The sequence below is a fragment of the Petaurus breviceps genome, unplaced genomic scaffold, assembly GCF_028583685.1.
Source record: "Petaurus breviceps papuanus isolate PSGF00001 unplaced genomic scaffold, PetGlider_PUasm1.0 688, whole genome shotgun sequence".
Lineage (NCBI taxonomy): Eukaryota > Metazoa > Chordata > Mammalia > Diprotodontia > Petauridae > Petaurus > Petaurus breviceps.
Genome location: NW_027186457.1, coordinates 11728359 through 11741188, shown reverse-complemented (window position 1 = coordinate 11741188; position 12830 = coordinate 11728359). Strand labels below are relative to the sequence as shown.

Sequence of the window (12830 nt, the reverse complement as noted above, 5' to 3'; positions counted from 1 at the left end):
TCCTTCCTTCCTTCCTTCCTTCCTTCCTTCCTTCCTTCTTTGTCTCTCTGTCTTTCTCTGCCTGTTCTCTGAGTTTCCTGACTCAACACCTCATCTAAAGTTATCTTTCTGTTTTTAAATTAGAGTTCATTTAAACACATGGAGATATAGAAATATAATACCTTTTGGGACGGCCAGGTAGCACAGCGAGTAAGAGCACCGGCCCCAGTGTCGGGATGACCTGGGGATCGAATCCCGGGCTCAGACACTTAGCACCCACCCAGAAACACCTGGCCGTGTAACCTTGAGCAAGTTACTTAACCCCAATTGCTTAGGGGTGGCCAGGTGGCTCAGCGAGAAAGAGCACCAGCTCCATTGTCGGGATGACCTGGGGATCAAATCTGGGCTCAGATACTTAGCACCACACCCAGAAATAACTGGCCATGTAACCTTGAGCAAGTTACTTAACCCCGATTGCTTTAAAAAAAAAAGAAATATAATACCTTTTAATCTGGGATTTTTGTTTGTTTTTCTATATTTTGATAACTTTTAGAAAATATTACTAGTTTTCTTTCTAATTCTATGTATTTTATGTAATTAAAAATATTATTCCAAAGAGTACAAAGATTTCACTAAATAGCCAAAGAGGTCCATGACACAAAGTTGTTAAACACCCTTGTCCCAGACAATAAAATATTCCCCCTTTTTTAGAAAAAGGGGAAAAAAGAGTGACTGCAGAGAGAGAAGTGCATTAATATATTCTTGGTGGAGCTGTGAATTGGTCCCACCATTCTGAAAAACAACTTGGAACTATTCCCTAAAAGTTACTAAATTGTTCATATCCTTTAACCTAGTGATACTACTAGTCCTATAGGACAAAGATCAAAGAAAGAGGAATATAAATCACATGTACAAAAATATTTATAGCAGCTCTTTTCATAATAGCAAAAAATCTCTGGAAACTAAGGTTGGGGTTGCCCACCTACTCAAGAATGGCTAATTTTGTCATTTTGAAATAAATATCTAATTTACTTTTATTATGGAGTTAGCTTAAAAAATGATGAAACAGACAGTTTCAGAGAAAAATGGAAGAACCTATATGAACTGATACAGAGTAAAATGAGCAGAACCAGGAAAAAATTATACAGTAACAATAACAGTATAAAGAAAAACAACTTTGCAGGACTTTAGAATTCTGATCAGTGCAATCACAAAACACAATTCCAGAGGATTGATGATACTGATCTCCTGACAAAGAGGCAATGAATTAAAAAATGCAGGAGACATGCATTTTTTGGACATAGTTTTATTTGACTGAATATTTATTGTGAGGGGTTTTCCTCTTTTTTTTTTAATTGGGAAGGAGAGAGTACGTGCTTGTTAATAAAGAAATAGGAAGAATAAAATGACAACTTCAAACTGTTTAGTGATGCTTGTGGGACAAACAAGATTTTCTTCTAATTTTATTCTTTTTCTAGTCTTGAGTGATGAGACTATCGCTTGAGTTAGAACAATACACAGGGATTTTATGGAAGTTGGAACTGGAAGGGGCATTAAAAAGAATCTATTTTTTTTTTTTGCCTTTATTTATTTATTTATTTGGGAGGGCAATTGGGGTTAAGTAACTTGCCCAAGGTTACAAGGCTAGTTTTTTTGTTTTGTTTTGTGTGTGTGTGTGTGTGTGTGTGTGTGTGTTAAGTGTCTGAGGCCGGAACTGAACTCAGGACCTCCTGACTCCAGGGCCAGCTCTTTACTCAGTGTGCCACCTGCCCACCCAAGAGAATCTATTTTAACTGTTGAAAAACCCAAGGGGAAGTCATGTGCCTATCATCACAGACCTATTACATAGCAGACTTGGTCCTATAAAACAGTGTTCCTGACTCCATCACATTAATACATGTCCCAGGGTGCTGTAATGGAAGGAGTACTTGACTTGGTATCAGCAAAGACTTGGTTGTAGGTTCAATCTCTTAGTATTTCTAACCTTGGAGAAATTGTTTAGTCTCTCTGAATCTTGATTTCTTCACCTGGAAAAGGAGGACAAAAATATCAGTAGTATCTACAGTAAAAATATCTGTCACATTCTTATTTTTTTAGTTGCAATATTCATTTAAAAATTTTGAATTCCAAATCCTCTACCTTCCCTAACCACTCTCAAATTCATTGAGAAGGTAAGCATTATGATACCCATCATACATATGAAGTCATGGAAAACTTATTTCCATACCATCCACGTCCTAGTGTTGAAATGAGAATCAAAGGCTTTATAAATATAATTTCTCATGATTGTGGATAATTATCCCTTTAGTGTTGCAGATTGCAATCAATCAGTGGTTCTTGGACTGTGACTTTTGTCTGAGACCCTCTTGAAATCTTACATAGGGGGAATCTTCCCAATATGCTATGGACCTTATTGATCTTGTATATTTACAAAGAGAGCCCACAGGATGTCTGTCCATCACTTATCTTTCTTTTGGTGATCAACGCACCTCCTTTTTTGGTCATGCATTTTCTCTGATTAAATCTTTTCTTCTTTTTCTTATTATGTGTCTGGACCTATGATCTCATTAATATAGACAACTCCCAATGTCAAACTTCTTCCACCAATGCAGATTGCTAATGCCTCTGTATTTGAAGGGATAGTTTTAGGAAATTGCCTAGGGCATTTGTGACTTGCCCATTGTCACACACTGTTGTGTCAGAGACAGCTCTTAAATATGGATCTTCCTAACTCCAAGATTGACCCTCTAGCCTCTATCCCATTCTGCATCTCTTATTAGACCTGGAATAGCATAGAATATCATTATGAGATGGGTCTTGCCCAATGGAGTCCAATATTATAAGGAATGAGTACCCTTTTGTATGATACAATCTCATTTATATTATCCTAGACTTGGTTCTCCTGAACAAGACTTGGGTTATGGAGTGCTTTTTCTTCTATTATACTTTAACTTCTTAACCTTTTTTTGTATGCCCCAGACTCCTTTGGTGGCTTTATAAAACTTATGGAACCCTTGTCAGAATAATGTTTTTTAAATACTCAAAATAAAAGACACAGGATTATAAAGGAAACCAAAAGTTAGTAAAAATAAAGATGTATATTTTCCCCATCCAGAGTCTCAGAGCCCCTGAAATCTATCCATAGAAATATTGGACTCAGGTTCAGAATCCCTGCATTATGCACAAACCTGACACAGCCAGTGAGCTCTGGTGAGGTTTTAAGGAATGGATTTCAGTTTTTTCTCCTACTCTGAACACGTTTATTGAAAGAAAAAGATCTTCAACATCTGAATCCTTAGAGCATGTTTAGATGTCAGTTTATTCTCTCTTCTCTTTCTCATAACCAAGAAAAAGTAAATCAGCATTAAACATTGATGTGTTATGTGACTTGTTTCCAGAAATTATCATAAATATTTGACACTTCCTCATGTAGGCTGCCTCCTTCTATGTGGCAAGAATAGGAAAGAAAGGGATCTGGGGAGAACCTTATCATAAAAAAATGAACCATAATACTTTGCTATTCATGTGCCAACTGATAATAATGTTTTGCTAACTATTCAGACATCTTCAGCTCGTTTGGCATATTTCTGTAATAATTCTTTAACAACACTATAGCTCTGTGAGTGGGAAGGGCTATATTATGCAGCAGTACTGAAACAGGCATATGAGAGCTTGGAACAGACTTGAGGACTTATCATTTTCAATGGCATCAGCTGCTCTGTGTGATAGCACACCTGAGCCCACATTATGCCCTTGCAATTTCTGTCCTGTGACCTTCAAAAACTGCCTCTTCCTGGTGCTTCACAGTTAAAAGGACTTTGGGGAAAACTATCTCCCTGCCTTCTGACAACAAAGGGAGCTGACATGGTGTTCTTGTTTGTCAATAGCTATCTGAAGGGGAAAACCTCCCTTGCTAAGATTTCTGCTTCCCAGAGAGGGCTTCCTGCAGGTTTTCTTCAAGGGCACACTGGTATCACCTCTCAATAGAAAAGTACTTTGATAGTTGGGGTCCAGATCTAGACAGCAGATGACATTATTATAGGTCCTTTATGTTTATTTGAGAGTATGAAGAGAATTTGCAGGTGGAGTTACTGAATCAAATTTAGGAATTATTTACTCAGCTCCTACAACAGGCAAGACACTCTTCTAGACATTAGGGGATAGATAAAGATGAATAATTCAATTGTTTTCCATTCAGCAAGTGTTTATTAACCATATATTATGTGCCAAGCACTATGTTAGTAGACAGAGTGCTGGAGTTAAAGTCAGAAAGGTTTAGAGAGATTAGTGAGTTTTCTATTACACAGCTAGTAACTGTCAGGGACAACATTTGAACCAATATCTTACTAACTCCAAGTCTACTATACCATACTATTTTCCATAAAACCTGGATCCTGGGGTTAAGAGTTTATAATAGATTTAGGGAGAGAAGATTGAGGCATGAAAGAGTTAAGTAGTAATACTTCAATGTTTCAGAATGATCTGTGATTATTTTGGTGTGTCTTCTTTCTACTGCCACAGATTTTGTAACCCTTCCTTACCATAGATTGAAAAGCTGCTGATTAGAATGAGAATAAAAAGGTAGCTCTCCTGCTCCAATGATATATTTGTGAAGGCAAGATAAAATGAGGAAAGGGCCTGGAAATTGGGTAAGAACATATGTGATGAATTTATAGGGGGAAATGGACAAAAGATGTCACAGGATGGAGAAGCATGTATGGGTTTGGGTCGATATTGTTGGGAGGAGAATCACATTGCTGAAATCACAGATTCATCTGCATACTCTTTTGAGAATGGTTAAAACAGTGACACCAAAATTACTGTTGGCTAACCTTTTGGGGATGAACCTCTCTGAAACTGACCATAATGATCTGGAGATAGGACTTGCTCATGGTTTCCTGGCAAAACCTTAAAAAAGCTAGAGTCACTCCACACACCAGGCATCAGAATATGACTTTAGTGGAGTCAATGATGGCATATGATTAAAGAGTAAAATGATCAAGAAATGTAGGTATGAAGGGTATGACAGCATAGAGAAAGGAAGAGTCTAGAAATTTCATGGGTGGTATGGGACTTTAGTTTGGCCTTAGATAGGCAGGTGGCTAGGATTTGGATAAGAAGAGATGGAAGGGCTGGTATTCCCAGATGTGTTATCCAAAGTCAGTCCCTTCTTCAGTCATTTCATTGAAAAATCCTGTTTGGGATTTTCTTCACAAAGATACTAGAGTTGCTTGCCGTTTCCTTCTCCAAAGCATTTATTAAGTGCCTACTATTGTTAAGACATTGTACTAAGTACTGGGGAGACAAAGAAAAGGCAAAAACATAGTATCTGCCCTCATGGAACTTACATTCTAATGGGGAAAGCAACATGAACAAATTTCTACATACAAGATATCTACAGAGTAAATAGATAGTAATTTCAAGGGGGAGGGAGGTATGGGGTGATTTGAGATGAGTCTTGAAGGAAGCCAGGGAAGCAAGGAATCAGGGTTGAGTTGGGGAGGAGAATATTCCAGATGTGGGGCCAGCCATGGAAAAATCATCATCATGAGATGAGGTGTTGGTGTTGTGGGGATTGTTTAAGAAAACTGGATCATAAAATGTGTAGAGGGGAGTAAAATGTAAGACAACTGGAAAGATAAAAAGAGGGCAAGATTGTGAAGGGCTTTAAAAGCTAAACAAAAGATTTGGTATTTGATATTTATATTTGATCCTGGATTTGAAACTGTAGAAAATTTGAAGATGAGGCTTTGCCCAGCACAGAGTTACAGTGGTAAAGGTCTACTCTGTTAAAAGCCTGCTGTCCTGTGCCTGTACAGACCCTAGGCAGGCAGCTTCATTAAGGTAAGCAAAGTGTACAATGCCAGTTGTTCTTGTCATGACTGGGGGCCTTGGCTACAGCTGCATTGGAACCTTGGAGAGCTCAATTAGTACTCAGCTAGTTTCTTCTAGAAAAGATTGTCTTGTTTTCTAGCCCCAGAGCATAAAATCAGGAGGAGAAAATGACATGCTCTCTCTTTCTTTTTAAGAACTCTCATTACTCAGAGATTAGGGGAAAAAGTGTTTAGGCACACATGGGATTGGCTATGGGAAATGCTGCTGAATGTTGTACATAATAAAATATTTTTACAAAGCATTTAAACACTTTTCTCTTCACATGATAGAAATACATAAAATGCATTGATTTTCTAATGGACTTGATAGAAATGCTAAATCTCTTTCATTCCATTGCATTTGGATTTGCTGGGTCTTGACACAATAAGAATATAGCTCCATTGAATACTAAATTAGATGTCTTGCTTGTCAAATAATTTATCATTATTTTTTGTATTTGTTTTTTTAGTAACTTATAGCTAATAGCATACCATATAGATTTAGATGTGGAAGAGAGGTTTTTGAGGTCATTTAGTCCCATGTTCTTATTTTACAGATGAGGTAAATGAGGCCCAGATAGGAGACAAAAGTAATAAATGACAGTTGGCATTCAAACCCAATTCATCTTATTCCAAATCACTTGGGTTGCTGGCCCTCTGTAATCCTGTACAGCACAGTAGGTCAGTGAATCCTTCTCCTTGGCCTCTGAAAACACTCACTCAACTAAGAGGCTGACCATCCCAGCTGTCTGTCCTGCTAGGCCAAAGGCATCTAAAGCAATAGAAAGGCTAATCTTCTTGTTATGCCAATTTCTAAGAGCACCAGCCAGGCCAAATTCAGCTTCATTGGGGAGAGAATGGAAGTATCCTGTCATCTCACTTCTGATCAATTATTTAACTTAATTCCCTACAGCGCCAAGCCATGATTTCATCAATGTCCTTCCTAACAGATCAAACCAACCCTGCCATATCATAGCAGATGACAATCTTCCTAAATCTCTGTGGCTAAAAGGAACATCATCATCTGGTAGTCAATGTTTTAATGAACCTTTCCTAACTATTCCAATTCAATAGAAGCAGCATGGTAGACTGAACAAAGTGCTGAACTGGGGGGAAGGGGAAGTGAGGAAACCTTGCTTTGAATTCTAGTATTGCCACTCACTACTAGTGTGTGACCTTGGCCACACTTAATCTCTTTGGATCTCAGTTTCCTCAATTGTAAAATGGACAAGGGAGTGTTTTCCTAGATAGCCCATAAGTCTAAATATATGATCCCCATAGTTCCTTGGACTACAGATACTCAGTCCAATACCAGATTTTTTCTTGGTAGGAGTAGGAGCCATCATGGTATAGCCTTCTGGACCCATTCAAGTTGGTAGAAGCCCTTGATCATTGAAGTTTTTCCCAAGGGCACTTTAAAAATAAGATAGCTTTATTTCATAAAACATTTTTCTGAAGACAAAAGATACTTTCCCTCCTTCTCTGGGACAATGCTGAACTGCGAAACGCACACACTATGTTTTTCTTCGTGCCATCATCACTCTTGGCACTATGGTTTCACATCTAAGAGATGCTTAGTTATAACTCTTTATTGTATATTGTTGGCCCTTTTCTTTTTAACAAGCGATCCCCAGGAAGAGCAGGGCTAGTTACCAGTTTGATTGGACTCTAGAAGAAGGACCAAATATTCAGAGCTTAGAAGGGACCTTGTGGATCTCCTAGGCTAAACCTAGTCACTTAACAGATTTGGCCAAAGTCGCTTAGGTGCCCAATCTAGTATTCTTTCCACTACACCAAGGGAGGTGTGTCAGAGATTTGAAATAGTCTCAAAAGATAATCCTAAGTTTAAGATTGAAATAATAGTTTAATAAAAATAAATGGCCAATCTAATATTGTATATAAGCCTCATTCTTAATTTATTTCATGGCATGTTGACATGTTTTGTTCCTCCATTTCCCCCATTTCCCTCCTCTACCCCTTTTTCTTTCTTTTCTTGTATGATGCCCATTATGTAATATAGGTCATTAGTAAAATTTCCTTGTCTTCTATCTGTGTGTCCCTAGGTAAGTCACTTAAACTCTTTGGGTCTCAGTTCCCTTGTAAAATGAGGGCATTGGAATGGATGGTTTTGAGTTCCCTCTAATCCTCAATCTGTGGTCAAATCATACTGCTTTTCCTGCTTCCTCAACTTCCAACCCTTATAGACAGTGACTGTTGCTTTCTCCTTAATGGAAAATTGTTTTCAAGAAAGGTCCTGCTCTAATTCCCACTAACAGACTGTCAACAATGTAAAGGGTTACTTCTTCCAAGAAATTTTGGCTTTTAACAGTGATAAAAGTTCTATGTCCAAGGGATGATATTTCTGAAAGCAGGGTTCTAGGTTTCAGTGAGGAGGTAGAGATTTGTGGGCGTAGGAGGAAATAGAGGGGAAGTTTTCCACTGAACCCTGAGATTATATTATTCCACTTACATATACAGCCTAGACCAATTTTAGGTGCAATGTAATGGCAATTGCGTTCACATTGGAATTCATTGTAACACTACCATCAGTGTATAAAGCCATGACTTAACCCTAATTCCAACTATCATTACATGATACCACTTTTCATATGAAAATTGCTTTTCTTCTTGGTGGGAAATAGAGGGAAGAGAATAATTACTTTTATAGTGATAAAGAGTATTCCATGATCAATAACATAATCTCAGAGAATTAGAAGATTGTAGCTCATTACTTCCTATCCAGGACTTATTTTGAATAATCTATGCAAATAAGATACAAAGAATGGAAAATAAGACCTTTCATTCAATACCAAAGAAACCTGGTTTCTTTTCCTTAGCCTGTAGGTGCCTGGGAGGCCAGATGGCTAATTGTAATGAAACAGGTACATTGTGGGGTAGAAGGCTGAGAGCTGCATTTATGACCATATGTTTGGACATTTAAATATTCAAAATGACCATTTATCACCAGCACACTGGGGAAAAGCCCAATGTTTATTCATGTTTATAAATTTGGTGAGAAAAGTTCCTTCCAAGGCAATTTGGGAAGTTTTAATGTTATATATGCTTAGCAGCCTAAGGGGAAGAGTCAGAATTTATTAAAGGGCTGCGATTTAAAGAAATTAACCTAATTGCTCTGCTGAAGTTATACTTGCATGCATCATTGTGGCATGGAGGTGACCCTGTATTCTTGTAGGCTTTGCCAATAGAACATAAATTCTGACAGTCATATCTAGCTGAGAACAGGCTACATATGTTGTCCAAGAATAGAAATCCTTCACATATAATCTCAGGGTTCAGTGAAAAACTTCCCCTCTATTTCGCCCCACACCCACACTTCACCTTCACACTCCTTGCTTTTCTGCTTCCTTTTGTGCATTATTTCCCCCCATTAGATTGTAAGCTTCTTGAGAGCACAGACTGTCTTTCCTTATTTGTATCCCCAGTGCTCAACAAAGTGCTTAATAAATGGTTGTTGAATTGAAGAATCAGTCTAACTAAATTCAGAGAGGTTCACCACCAGGGGATTGGCCACAGTTTGATGTAATTTTTCAGCTCATAGTAGTAACTCTTGAAAATTGTGTGCTAAAATGTAGAGGAGTTGAACTCTTCCTAGGGGAGGGAGTATCCACACTGATAAAACCAGGGATCTTTAAAGTATTAAGTCAAATAATGTCTAATTCATTTGTGGAACTCAACAGAAGTGACAAGCATTTGCAGAATTGATCCATTTACACATGAAATGTATTTTATTTTTACCTTTATTCATTTTTACGTTTAGTATTTGCTCCCTTTCTTGCTTACTTCAAATTCAGGCAGCACCATGAAACTCAAGAGTTCAATCCTGTGGCTTTGTTTTGCCTATTCCCCATGTTGGATCTATGCATTTTTACTTGTTCATTTTCTATTTTGTTCATTTGATTTTCTTTTCTCTTTTTAATTAGGTTAGTTAAACATTAATCTATTTTTTAGTCTTCCCAAAGAATCATTTTTGTTTTACCAGTTCTATAATCTTTTTCTTTTCTGATTTAGCTATTTCTCCTCTAATTTTCAAAATTTCCTCCTTTGGGCTTATTTTGACTTCATTTATAGATTTCCTAATTTTAAAAATTATATATTCGGTTCATGAATACTCTCTTTTTTCTAGACTCTCATGAATATACTTTTTCCTTTGAGCATGGCTTTAGTCTAATCTCATTAATTTTATCTGTTTTCTCATCACTATTCTCTTTCACAGTCATTGTTCTTCTGACTTGTTTTTTGACTCCCTCATCATTTATGTCATTATTAAATCCTCATGTAGGCATGCTTCACTTGTGTTCAGTCCATTCTTTTCTCAAGCATCATTTCTAAAATTCATGTGAGCAGATCTTTGTTTAATATTGGTTCCAGCTGAGTAAGTCTGGGACAGGTGGTGCTGTAGGTGACCGCCATGGTTAATTCTTTGTGTGGTGCAAATTGACACTAGACGGTGCCCTTAGGTACCCTGTGTTATTTTTCAGCACTCTGGTGACTCAGTTTTTGACCCATTGGCCCTAAGCCTGGGACATCATCACTTTCTGTCTAGTCTATCGAAGCTGTTAACTTGGGACCTGTTGGCTTCAGGTGCTAGGGTTGTAGCAAGCTGCAATCCTTGATCCTTCAGGTCACATTCTTCCTACAGGTTTTTAAGCTCCCCTCTTATGTTAAGTGATCAATAGTGGGGAGTAGCTGAATGGGGAAGAGGAGCAGCATACCTGTTCCATTTAAAGATTTTTATGTGAATAGAATATTTACTATTCTGACTTGCAACAAGAAAACTTAGACCTGCTTAAGTCAAAATTTCATTCAATCAATCAAAAAACATTTATTTATGATTTAAATGTTTTGTGACCAGAATATGAACTGTTAACCCCCCCCCCCCCCCCCCCATATACTTCTCGACCTTCTTAAACAGGTTGTAAACATCATATAGTGATGGCCAGGCTATCTCAAAAATTTCAACTCCATTCTCCACATATGCCAGGAAATTCCCCTCTTTTTCCCCCATTGAGACAACTAAGTGATGTGATAGATCACTGGACCTCGAGTCAGGAAGACCTCAAATTCTGCTTCAGACAGGTACTAGCCACGTGACCTTAGGCAAGTCACTTAACCTCTGGAAACCTCAATTTTTTCATCTGTACTAAAAAAAAAATGTACATTCTAATTGAGGAGATAACTTGTATCCAGTTTGGCCAGATTGCAGAGAGAATACTTTCACCTACATTTTCTCATTTGATGTTTATAATCACCATGTGAGGTAGGAAGGGCAAGAATTGTTGTCTCAATATTACTTCTAAAGAAACTGAGGCTTAAGCAAGGTGATTTACCCATAGTCATAGAATTAGTGTCAGGGTTGAGATTTGAACATGTGTCCTTTTTACTCTTGAGTTTAATGTTCTTTCTACCACATCATACTGTATTTCTGGCAGCATCATGTGTGAGTGTTACAGACTGTGGGCTGTGTCTTTGACATTTCTATCCTAGGGAGCTCTCTAAGATTGTAAATTGCTGAGAAAGTGCCAATAAGTATAGAGAGGATGTTTTATCAGCCAGGTGTTTCCAATATCACTGAAGTCATAGGTTCAGTGACTGTCTTTGTCCTTAGAAGGTAGTGGACAGAACATTGGATGAGGAATTAACTAGACCTAGGCTATTATTAAGAACAGGATTATATTCCACACTTAGGGTTTATATAATCAGACACTGAGAAAAAAAACACAGCCCATTCCTTGTAGCCGTGTTGGCAAATTTGGCAAATTACCTTACTTAGGCCTCAGTTTCCTCATCTGCCAAAAATGAGGATTGGATGAGACTATCTTTAAAGTCCCTGAAAGCAGTTCCTAAGAGATCAGGCATCATCTTGCTTTGAAAATACATTTCAGTAGTCATATTTTGAGTTTTAATTCAATCAAAAATATCCTCATGCACCCTTAACTGCTTTATTGATGTAGGTAGACTTGATGAGAATTTCATTTCCCAGAATATTCAAAATTCATGGAAGTGAAAGGACAGTTTGGAATCGGTCCAGTGTATTCATGTCAATTTCAGAGATAAGGTCGGTGGTTTGTTATCTAATATGAATTCATACTTTTGTTGGATGTATTGATTTTTACATGCAGGAGATGGTATTATTGCCCTGAGATGAGAATGTATGCCAAGAGAAAGTTACTTCTTTTGAAGTTTTAATAGCATGTTTTTGTTCTAAAAGTGATTTTGAACACTATTGCTGTGCTTTTGCTGAACTGGACTACATTTTGTCACCCCCAGCCATTCTTCTCCCATATGACTTACAGGAAACCTGAGTGAAACTTCTAGTCATGCTGCTAATGTTGAAGAATGGAAAGGAGAGAAGAGAATGGACATTTATTAGGTGCCTACTGTGTACCAGGCACCATGCTAAGTGCTCTAATGTGATGCTCACAACCACACTGGGAGAGAGGTGCTATTATGATCCCCATTTTACAGATGGGAAAACTGAGATAGAGACTCGCCCAGGGTCAAAGAGCAGTAATGATAGAAATGAACAAAACACCTTCATTTAAATTAAAATCATGCAAAAACAATTTTCACAGCAAATATATTTTTGAGTCTGGTAACTCTGCAATGACTTGTCAGCATTTTCAAGCTTCGTGACTTGGAGGTGACCTTGGATTCTTGTTCACTTGTGTCAGCTAAGCACAAACACTAGAAGGCTCTGAAGGGCTTTGATAGAGACCCTGGTGATTGTGTGTACAATGACCCGTAACCAGCCCAGCTATTTAGTCAGGACAATCACCAGAAGGCTGGCAGGCAGGCCATAGATTACTTTTGATGGCATAAACTCCTGTGAAGCATTGAGTTTGAAGCTGTGGGTTTGAATCTCTCCTCTGAAACGTAAGTTGGCTTTCTCTAAACAAGTCACTTATCCTCTGTTTGCCTTAGTTTCCCTAAGTGTAAAATGGAGAAAATAATAGCATC

At 37.8% G+C, this 12830-nt stretch overlaps 1 protein-coding gene across 1 annotated transcript in view; it reads left to right on the top strand.

The window, feature by feature from the left end:
- The window catches only part of DNER (delta/notch like EGF repeat containing), a 356232-nt gene that overhangs the window by 85619 nt on the left and 257783 nt on the right, over positions 1–12830 (top strand). The gene's annotated exons all lie outside the window — the stretch shown is intronic.